This window comes from Lissotriton helveticus, chromosome 11 (genome assembly GCF_964261635.1).
Source record: "Lissotriton helveticus chromosome 11, aLisHel1.1, whole genome shotgun sequence".
In the NCBI taxonomy this organism is placed as follows: domain Eukaryota; kingdom Metazoa; phylum Chordata; class Amphibia; order Caudata; family Salamandridae; genus Lissotriton; species Lissotriton helveticus.
In genome coordinates, this window is record NC_136072.1 from 66,848,041 (window position 1) to 66,860,103 (window position 12,063).

Here is a 12,063-nt window from a genome sequence, read left to right on the forward strand (position 1 = left end):
CCTCTGCCTTCCAAGGCAATTATTATCAGGAGTGTGTGAGGTTTCATAGTTTCCCCTTGAAGTTTGTCAAAAGTTTCAAAGTTTGACAAATTGAGAACTTTACAAAGTTTTCCTATGCCAAGAAAATAAATTTCTCACACGAAAAGCCTTTGGGAGCACGTTTTCTCAGAAAATGTTTTGGGAAAAAAAGTTTTCCAATAATTAGTCATTTTTATGCTGAGATAATTTTCCCGCTTACCAACCTTTAGCAGACATTGTCCACTATGTTTTGCAAAGTTTGTCAAGAATAAAAAAACTTTGATATGGGGAAAAAAGTTGCAGTGGTGATATCAGTAGCATGTTTTATTACAACTTTTCTGCATGAAAAGATACTTACTTGCTTACTTAATTACTACTTGCTAAACTTAATTATTACTTAATTATTAATTATTGAGTAGTAAGAGTGAATTAATATTTATTTACTATGTATTAATTTATACAATCAAGAACTGTTAATTATTACTTAATAATTACTTTCTTTTTTTCTTACATACTAAGTTACTACTAAACATTACAGAAAGCATTCGAGGTTGAGGACGGCTCAATACCACAGGTGCTAACTAGGGCCGAAAATCATCGGCATTTTGGGATTTTAATCTTGAGGAAATGTTTTACGTGTTTTATTAAGGTTTTTTCTTATTGTGTCTGTGGTAATGATCATTAAAGGCTCGACTGTTTAGTAAATGGTATTATCCCAGAAAAGTTTGATTTATATTGGTGGCTTCTTTCTCCTTGGCACCGGACTAAATGGCCAACACTACATATGCCCTTTAATTTAAAGGCAGATTGAACCATTCCACCCTTTTGTGTACAGATTGCCTGATACATCATCCTAAGGAATAGAGTTTGTTTTGAGATAACTTAATCCTAACTTTACAGAGTGATCCTAACAACCGACCCACATCCTGCTATTGCGAAGTTAAGAAAAGAAAATTAGTTAGAAAATCAGCAACAATTCTAGAGCATTTTTTTTTAGAAAATGCATGATTTGTCAATTTATTATTCAACATGTAATGAAGTCCACAAAGAATTTGTTAAAACCGTTGTATCATGTCACTGCAGCATGGTCAACCTGTGAAATCGAGTGGTACTGTAGCTGTACCAGAGTGCACAATAGAACATTAAAACAGTCAATTAAGCAAAGTATTGCCATGAACATTTTTATCACGCCTACAGAGAAGTAGTGATGAATTCTAATTTTCTATGTACCTTGTGTATACCTGGTAGGTCAGTATGGGAGAAATTAACGTTTTGGATTATATGTGCAGTAATGCTGTGAGCCTTCATCAGGCCACCAACACATAATTTTAATAGAATAGTTATATATTGTGAAAGAAATGAACGTTTTGGCTTAAATGTGCAGTAACGCATTGAGCCTTAATTAGGTAATCAACACAGAATGCTAATAGAATAGTTATATATTATGAAAGAAATTAACATTTTGGCTTATATGTGCAGTAACGCATTGAGCCTTAATTAGGTCATCAACACAGAATGCTAATAGAATAGTTATATATTATGAAAGAAATTAACATTTTGGCTTATATGTGCAGTAATGCAGTGAGCCTTTATTAGGCCACCAACACAGAACACTAATAGAATAGTTATATATTATGACAAAATGAACGTTTCGGCTCATATGTGCCGTAACGCATTGAGCCTTCATCAGGCCACCAACACAGAATGTTAATAGAATAGTTATATATTATGAAAGAAATTAATGTTTTGGCTCATATGTGCAGTAACGCATTGAGCCTTCATTAGGTCTCCAACACAGCATGTCAATAGAATAATTATATAGCACCACTGTTAATACACAAAGAGAAGCTAGGATGAGTATTGCACACCTCATTCATTTTGACATTTTATTTTTCTTCTTCATTGCTTAGTTACTAAATACATTTATTTCAGAAAACAGGGTATAAATGATACCAGGACCGTCCTTTCTTATTGACCAGTATCAATATTATTTTCATTGATACTGGCTCAGACGTTTTAATGCTGTTTTCATTGCACACAAAGTCAATGCCTCTGTAGCTAGTTTCAGATCAGTGTGAGAAGGAGTCCAAGGTCTAACTTTCAGAGCTAAACCAATTAAAGAAGATTGTAATAGATACTCTACAGGTGAAGATCACTTAGCAATCTAACCAGAAGTTTGCTTCCCAAGAAAGCTGAAAAGAATAAATAAATATTTGAAGTAGTTTAATCCATACATAAAAGGAGAAAAGTAATAATCCTTGTGATGGCTACTGAGTGATAAGCAAGGCTAGGTAGGCTATGTGAACCATTGCATTATGTCCTCCCATGTGGTGATATGTACCCATTTAAATTCTGTTTTCCACAGGGCAGCCTCAATACAACCCCTATACAAACCATATACAGTGAATAAATACACCCAAAACTAGGAATGGATAATAGACCCATTGGGGTGCGGCATAAGATGTTCTAAGATAACACCCGCTTTAGTTGTTCACTCATGGTGAGACGAACAGAGGCCTGTTTTCTGATTACTTTGGTACTTATGTGGTCCACAACATACCTTAGCAGTAAACATATACCATACACGGTGGGCCAGATTCACAGAACTAACTTAAGACAAAATCCTAAACTTACTACCATTTTGGTATTCACAGAAGGCACTTACTCATGTTGGTATTCACAGAAGTTAGGAGTCCTAGCTTTAGGACTCCTAAATGCCTTTTGTGAATACCGAAAGTTAGAATTTTTCTCAGTTTAAGAGTGGTAAAGTTGGGACTCGTAACTTTAGGACTCCTAAACTGAGAAAAATCCTACCGTTAAGACTTTCGGTATTCACAGAAGGTATTTAGGAGTCCTAAAGTTAGGACTCCCAACTTCTGTGAATACCAAAATGAGTAAGTGCCTTCTGTGAATACCAAAATGAGTAAGTGCCTTCTGTGAATACCAAAATGGTAGTAAGTTTAGGATTTTGTCTTAAGTTAGTTCTGTGAATGTCCAGTTCTAAGGACAATCCTGGCTGTCACTAGGACGCGTATATTGATCATATGATGTGCATATCACACATTTCATTCCTCTAAAGTGCTCTCAAGGTTCTTAATACTAGTTTCCTGTTCATTTTAAAGTTATTGCATTTGTTGGCCCTTCGGAGGTAAAAGTGCTGTCCTGCCTGATGCATCAGTGACAATGCTGAAATTATACTATAGGCTGGTCTGAAATGCCGCTGACTTGTCATGAACTCCTAGGGGGCCATATTTATGACCCCAGTTGCCTTGTGCTTGCACCATGCAACGTGGTACATGCCCAATGCAACTGAAAATGAGATTTATGAAGCCACGCAAGGCCACCTTGCACTTCCTCATAACATGGGGAATGATGGCAAAGCATATAACCATATGAAATAACCACGCAAATAACTTGCATATTTCACTATACTTATTCAACACTAATCCTTTATGGGTTCCGGAGTAGCATGCTACTCACCAAAAAGCGCTTCAACACCCCATCAGGGATAACAAGCGCTATATAAATGCAAACCTTTTTCCCTCTTCTATCCATCTGCTATCCTTCTCAATACAAATAACCGACTAGCCTATCCACCACTCAAATTACTTTCATATTTCACTATACTAATTCAACACTAATCCTTTATGGGTTCCGGAGTAGCGTGCTACTCACCGAAAAAGGGCTTCGACGCCTCGTCAGGGGCAGTAAGCGCTATATAAATGCAATTACAATACAATACAATATTTCCATCATTAAACTTACATTTCCTTAAGATAAAAATAAACAGTTCTTTGCAACAATACTAGAGAATAGCAAACGTCACGTTGGGAAAATGTCATCCACAGTGACACAGCCATTCAGCCCTCGCAGGTAAATGGAGGGGTCATTTGGTTATGCCATTCTTAAGCTCATGTTTGAGATTGTATGTGGTCACATATGTGTTGCCCTCCCAACTGGCACTAAAATAGTCTTTATCTGAGCTAAATGAGTTGGGTACCTACCAGACGCAGCTCACCTACCAGGATCCACGATGAACTCTAAGCGAGAATGGCTAACGCACTCCTGAATACCTCCGGACCTACAACGAGTACGGACAACATTCACGCTCTCCTGTTAGCTACTCATATCTATGTGCCTAGTTCTCACTTTATTTCTTTTGATATAACATTTTTAAAGAGTTTTGATACCCTCACCAGATCTAGTTCCGCGATATAAAACTTTATAAATCAATAAATAAATACAGTTTGGAAACACACAATTTGGCAACCCAGCTAACTTTGGAGGGTAGGTGGGTGGGAGCATAACTCCGGATACCTCTTTCACCGTACGGGCTCTCTCAAGGTTACATTGCTTAATATGCAAAAAAAAGTGCAGGGGCCCAAAGTTTTTGTTAGGAGTTTGCGACTGTCGTGCCTGAATGCTGGGCTTTGAGAATACCAAGGCTGCTTCATCTTGATTCCACCTCCTGCCACTTTCTTCCACCTCTCTACACATCCTGTCTCTACCTCACTCCTGTAGGGTTTTTTCATCCCTACTTTCTCCCTTTGTCGCTGTTTTCCTTTCTCTTCCCCTTGTTTCCCTTTTCTGCCTTTGTCTCTCTTGCTCTGAGTCAGATGATGAAAAGTGAATTCAAGTCCCCCAAAATTTCCCGTGCCGACCATCTGTACCCACCTGCATAAATGACGCTCTTTTACGTCGTTCACAGAGGATTGTTTTCTCTTGCTCCAATTTGTAATTTTTTTAATTCACCTGCTATGTGATATCTGTGCGTGGCAGATAGCTCTGCTGTGTACAGCCAGAGCAGGTAGGTCTGTAAGGCCTAGGATAGTTCTGCTGTATGAAGAATGAGACTCCAAACCAGTGCTTAATTTGAGCCAGTGGTTTCCGGCACTTAATTGTCAACACAGGCATGTAAGAAAGTCTGCCACATGGTGGGCTGTTTGTCTAATTTAGGGAAGATGCAATATTTATACTCTGGAGTCTCAGCGAACCCGCTGAGAGAGTCCACTGCACCAAGGGAGCCACTCACACTTGAGGTATTGTATGGCACCCCTTGCCAAAGCACTCCCTCTCCCCTTTTTGGGGAGGGATCCAGTATGTAGGCCTTGGAGTCTCAGAGACCCCTCTGAGAGAGTCCACTGCATAAAGGGAGCCTCTTGCAACAGAGATAGGGAAGTGATACCACTTCCCCTGGGATCACAGCTTACTGGACTTTGGACGTTGCTTTGATTTGATTTGATTTGATTTTGGGTTGTATAGAGCGCATAGCTACCCTAGGGCATCCCAGCGCTAGCGACCACTGTCCTGAGGGGTGAGGAGGCAAGAGGGAAGGGCTCAGGGGAAGAGTAGGGTCTTTAGTTGTTTCCTGAACCTGAGGTGATTGTGTTCTTGCCTCAGGGAGAGAGGAAGGGCATTCCATAGTCTGGGGGCGTTGTACGAGAATAGGCGACCGCCTGTTCTGGACTTCCTGACTCGTCTACCGGTTTGTGTCCCCGTCACCCTTCCCCTCCTCTTCCCATGCTGTGTCTATCACCCTCCTCTCCTCTTTCCTGCCTTCAATATCTATCTACTTCCCCTGCTCCTACCCCCCTCCCCTGAATCTCTCCCCTTGCCTGCTTTTCCCCTTACGTATTTGTGCTTTTTTTTATCTCGACCTTACAAGTAACTATGTTACCAGGCTCTAAGAACTGTGTAAGCTTTGTAACGATGTAACCTGTAACTATGATCTGATACTCATGTAAAGTGCTCTGATACCTCCGGGTCTAGCCAGCACTATATAAAACCTTTAAAATAAAATAAATAAAATAAATTAGTTTAATAATTCAATATATTAAAAAATTTAATGTACTAATACCAGCCATTGTTATAGCTTTGGGGGCCTGCCATAGCCTAAAATGTCACCCTTGTACAGGTGTGATGGTTTGTAGTTGTGTTGGTACAGTCACTGTCAGTGTCAGTGAGCCCACCATGAAAAGGCTGGTGCTGAAGGGACTAAGGGGGCCCTACAGGGCCTCCTGGTGCCTCAGGCCAAGGGGATGCATGCAGGGGGGGCCCCTGTGTGCATGCACCCCCTTTCCTGCATGGCATTAAATGCAGAGTCCATGTCGTGCCCGAACGGGCTTTGTCGCTCCCAATTGCAGTGCCTTTTTCAAGGGCACCGCCATGGGACTGCCAAAGGAACACCCGCCAGACAACAAGAAAACTCGATATCTAGTGAGCGGGCTGCCAGCGGTGGACTTTGGCGGTGTGGGAGGCGAGCGTGGAGGCCTGACCGCTCCATTCCCACACCGCCAAAGTCGTAATCAGGCTCTAAGCCTTGTTGCCTGTGTAAATCCTTGTTTTGTGAACAGTAAAATTGCCCTTAAGCTTGCAAAGAAATGCCACTTGCACATGTAAATTGAGAAAACACTTTCAACTTTTTCTGTGAATATGGCCTTCTGCATCACCAGATTAATTAATGACTTGAACATTTTGATTAAGGGGGAAGACATCTTTATGGTTTGATCTCCTAATAAAATCACTTCTTCTCACTAGTTCTCCTTACAGATCATGTGTGCTCCTTCCCACATACACTCTCCGGATTTCCTCTTTATCCTCTGCCTTTCATAGATGGCAGCCCTTTGGGTCTGGGCCCATCCCCATATTCTGAGGTTCAGCTAGTCTGACTGCATTGGGTTACCATGGCACCTAGAGATGAAGGTGAACTGCATCTGAAATGTTAGGCCTTGCCCCAGCCCATGCACTGAAGCTGAAGCCTTTACTGCTCACTCACAGGATTTATTGACACATTAAAGCCCATTAAAAATGCTCAGATTGCATCTGAGAGTGTATGCAGCCTGGGATGCTTTTAAGAGTTTCTGGTTGCCTGGATCCCATTGAATGCACAGAGGGCTCTACACATGCTACCTAGGCAGCTTCTTCTTCATTAGGACATGTGGTGACAGCCTGCGATGGACTGATGGATGCACTGTCTGCCTGGGGACAAAACTCCTTTTCCTCCAAAGAGTGAAGTCCTGAATGGATGTGACTGAGCAGCCCTAGAGTGCTTCCACAGCACAACTCTCATAGAGTGCAGTTTCTAACTCCAGTGCAGTACATAATGTTTTAACACCCGACTGAATCGATGGTCCAACCCACATTGGGTTGAATCCCCCTGTGCACAATATTGACCTCTATATAAACTGAGGATTCAAAATTTATATAGTCTTTTGAAAAGAAACAGTAGTCGATGTGTTCAATCCAATCAGTTTTATATAATGAACTTCAATTCAATCCATTAATGTTTGATATTCAAAGGCTCCTTTTTAGATTTCTGAAATCCAATGCATTTCGAGCAGGTGCCCTTCGTCAGGGATCACTTCGAAGGTTAGAATGGCCTGAGTTAGTGAAGGGTGTAATCAAGTGCTCGCTTCCTGGTCGAAGCTGAAAAGCGAATACCAGAGGCTCAGCGCGAACACATATCCGTGATTAACACCCAACTGCCCTGCTCGACCCATCGGGGCCTTCGAGTCAGGTTCAGATGGGCTGCAGTGGCCCTTGTCTGAGGAGCCGGCTTATAGACCTATCAAAAGTCAGGATAGGTCTTGAGACTGAGCTTCATTCACCCTGATCTATCCTGGCTTGTGATAGGGCTTGGGCGACTTCGCCAAAACAGAGTCATCACCATGGAAAGCTTTGAGACCAGACATCCAGCACGGCTTTGAGCATGTGCAGCATGGCTATGGATTGTGAATGTGTGAGGAAGCAAATATGAAATGTGGAGTCTATGACCCCTCCTGACCTGGAACCCCCTTCACCCCTGACCTACTGTGCAGTATTAGCAAAAAACTGCCAGTGTGCCTGTGTACACCTTTGCCACTCGAAGGAAACTATAGACAGCAATTTCTCCCTCTGTGGGTACAGCTGGTGGTGGTGAGGCTGCACCCAACGGTACTCTATGCGCCAGCCGCCACTTCTCCTTTCCACTCTCTTGTCACATCTATTACATTCAGGTGCCCTTACAGCAACATAGAGCACTACGCATGCAAGTAAGATGTCATCACATAATCCATGTTTTGGGCTGTCCTTATGGGTGAAAGCATGCCGGGTGGTATCTGTGTATAGGTATGCGAAGGCTGGTACCCATTGGCGCTAGAGTGACTTCGTGTTTGCAGTTCTGTGTCTCCATGGATTTTGTAGGTAATCTGCTCTTTGTGTATATTTGCATGTATGTGGATGTCGTGTGTCGTAGTATGGTCTCCACACTCCAATGTTTACTGGTGTTGGTCATAGCTATCTGGTGTGTGATAAAGATTATTTGCTAGGATGCCCCCCAATATAATGGTATGATCGCGGGTAGCCATGCGCTATATAAATGCCATTTTATTCATTCATTCATTCATGACAAAACCCTAATTGCAACAGGCTGCGATACGAAGGCATAGAATTGTAAGCAGTGTGTGTACCTGGTGCCTTGCCACCTACGCCACCACCCTTACCAGTGCCCTGGTAAGTACACTGCATCCCAAAATGCGATGCAGTGCGCGCAATGAAATTCGTTTTATTTATTTAAATGTTTACTTACCTGTAAAACTCCGTAATCCATACATTACTACCCTCCACCCTGCCCCTGCCCCTCCCCACGTCACCGCCCTGCATTTACTCCCACTGCCGGCCATGGCTGTGTGGAGGCAAGCGAGAAGATGGAGAAGATGGACTGTGACAATCACTTAGCCGGCTCACTCGGCCTCAAGAGACCGAGACCAGAGGACTAGAACGAACCAGTGTCTGTCTGAGAAGCCAGTTTCATTCAGGACCTAAATTTTCACTGCTTTTTTGTCGGAGCAGTGAAAGAACGAAACTCATCTTTCATTGATCTGACGTCAAGGCAGTGAGTAACCAGGTTTGGAACATGGCATACATCACCAGGGCCTTCAGCACGCCCCTCTTTGAGCCTGACCCTTTTTAATATTTATGTCGCCCCCCTGGCAGGGGTTGTAAGATCCTTTGGATTGGAGGTACTGTCCTACGCCGACGACACACAAATTATGGTGTCTATCACTCACAGCATTAGGGAATCTGGTACACACTTTAAAAAGTGTTTGCAAGCAGTCTCGTCCTGGATGGTTGAGAACTATCTTAAACTTAACGGGGAAAAAAACAGAGGTCCTGATTTTAGGAAATCAACAGGATATCTGGTCAATCGATTGGTGGCGGCCAGACACGCTTGGTGGCTGTCCTTGTCCTGGATTCCAGGGTGAAAACTTAGGGATTATTGTGGACAACTCTCTCTCCTTGAGCCTGCAGATCAATAGAACTGTGTCCACCTGCTTTCGGATTATCAGGATCCTCAAAATAATGTCCCATTTTCTTTCCTTTGCCTCCCGTAAACAGGCAGTGATTACATTAGTGATGTCCAGGTTGGACTATTGTAATGCCCTTTATCTGGGCATTAACAAGGGCTTTGGCCATCGTCTACAGCTGGTGCAGATTGCAGCAGCCAGGCTGGTGGTGGATCTTCTAAAATACCTGTGTGCCACATGGCACAGGTGTACATGCACAGATGTGCATGTACACTGGAATTCGTTATTTACCATGGAATAGTATTCCATGGTAAATAACGATTCGGTAAGGGCCTGTGGCACTGATTACAGTGCCACCTACATATTGATTTACAGAATCGGTAAATTTACCGATTCGGTATTTTACCGATTCTGTAAATTTACCGAATCGGTAAATATACCGATTCTGTAGCATTAAGGCCACCTACATGTCAAATCCCAAATACCGGTCGGTAACGGCCGAAATCGGCCGTTACCGACCGGTATTTGGCGGCCTACATCTGGACCTAGGCCCAGATGCTATCAAAGGGCTGTTTCAGCGCTATGTTCCCACCAAGCAGCTTAGCTCAGCTAGCAAAAATCTGCTGACAGTGCCAAGGTCCGAGAAGTCTAGATGGGGAGTTCTCCATTGTTGCTGCCAATCTATGGAACTCCCTTCCTGGCGATCTCTCGGGACAGATGTCTCATTCTTTCTTCCGCAAGGCTCTGAAGACTTGCCTCTTTACAGAGATTTCTGTCGGAGCCTTACTTTATCTCTGTATGACAGCCCTGCCTGTAGCGCCTTGACACCCCTGGGCTAAGTTTGCGCTTTAGAAGTTTAATATTCATTAATTCACCATGCATATCATGGAGGGTTTGCACTATTCAAATGAATAGGACACTTTACCCCGCATTTTTTTCTCCGCAAGGCCTTACCCCACATTTTTTACTCTGCAAAAACAGTTAAAGTGCAGGGCTTCACAAAGCAATTTGTTACAACACATTCCCCATTCCAACGCAATTACTATTCTAACTCCTGGGGAGGCGTTACTTTGGGGAATGCTTTGTAACAGTTTTCCGGTGTAAATCCCTGCAGGGCAATCCCTAAATTTGCCACCTAGTGACGGCCGTGCAGGTAAAGAGTGGGGGTGGTGGTAACAGATGACGATGAGTGGGGGGTGCCGACAGATGATGATGAGTGGGAGGGCGATAGACGATGATGGATGATGAGTTGGGGGCGCCAGATGATGACGAGGTGGAATAAAATATGCAAAGTAGCACTCTTACCTTGCACTCTCGCAGCTCCCAAAAAGGTGCAGCCTGGGGCGAACCCCCCACCCGGTCACACCCTAGCTACGCCACTGCTGTCTAAATGACAAATTGCTCATGTCAGTGTCCCCAGCTACCTGCCTGTAGTGACCAATGGCCATATGTAGGTAATACATGTTTTGTGATTCTCAAATTGCGATTTTTAGGGAATCGCAATTAGAGAATCGCAAAACGCAATGTAGGTAGTGTTAGCAAAATATTTTGCAAATCCCACCTATTCCTTATTTGCGAATCGCAAATTGAGATTCGCAAATAAAGAATACCATCCCATTCATTCCTATGGGCTAGAAGGCCCATAGGAATGAATGGGAAGACATTCTCAATTTGCGATTCTCAAATAGAGAATCGCAAATTGAGAATGCAATTTCAAGGTTGCAAGGGTGTCAATAGGACACCCTTTTGCACCCCTGAAATTAATATGTGTGCACATGTGGCGCAATTACATGCGCTAAGGGCATGTATGTGTGCCACCTGGCACTTTGAAAAATGCAAAAAAGTGAATTTTTCACAGAAATCGCAAATTACCACCGTGACCAACCTGAGGTTGGTGGTAATTTGTGTTTCCTTAAGCATAAATTCGCACAACTTTGGTGCTTCCTACATTGCATTTAAGGAATCTCAATTTGGGATTCCTTAAATGCATTTGCAAAATAAGGAATCGCAAATTTTGCGATTCCTTATTTTGCCTGTAGGTGTTTGTGTGCTACATAGCACACTGCCCAAATTCTGATCGCAAACGCAGAAATTCTGCGAATTTCATTTGCAATCGCAATTGGGCTACCTACATATGGCCCTAAGTGGGGGTCCACAGAAGTCAAAAGGTTATGAACCGCTGCTTTAAACCATTCACTCCTAGCTATTTGACGCAGACATTTAGGGGTACAAAAATGCCCGTCTCTATGCATATCTTAGAGACTTCTGATATGGATTACTTGAAAGTTGAGAGTGCCATGGCTTTGAGTGATTTCTAGTCACAAGTGTCCTAGTTGGAGCTCAGGGCTTCCCGATGAGCCCCTTATTGTCTAAATGCCACTCGGCCTCCGATGTAGCTGTAGCGCAGTTTCTGCCAATGTTTGTAGCCGTGAACCAGCAGCTTCATTAGGATGGACATGTTACACCCTTGGGCCAACATGGTATGAATATTGTACGGATGTTGAAATAATAGTTCTTGTTAATGCTCTGTTTTTCATACTGAGACTATTATCGGGGACTTTTGTTGTATTCCTGGATTACTAGTTATAAATTAAACACAAAGGGCCCGATTCACAGAACTAACTTAAGACAAAATCCTAAACTTACTACTTTTGGTATTCACAAGTTAGGATTTTGTCTTAAGTTTGTCTTAAGACAGACTTAAGACAAAATCCTAACGTAAGTCTGTCTTAAGTCTGTCTTAAGACAAACTTTAGACAAA

The 12,063-nt window shown here is 42.7% G+C and overlaps 1 protein-coding gene across 1 annotated transcript in view; it reads left to right on the forward strand.

Annotated features, from left to right (window-relative positions):
* Positions 1-12,063, forward strand: part of VWA5B2 (von Willebrand factor A domain containing 5B2) — a 397,568-nt gene that overhangs the window by 265,625 nt on the left and 119,880 nt on the right. The gene's annotated exons all lie outside the window — the stretch shown is intronic.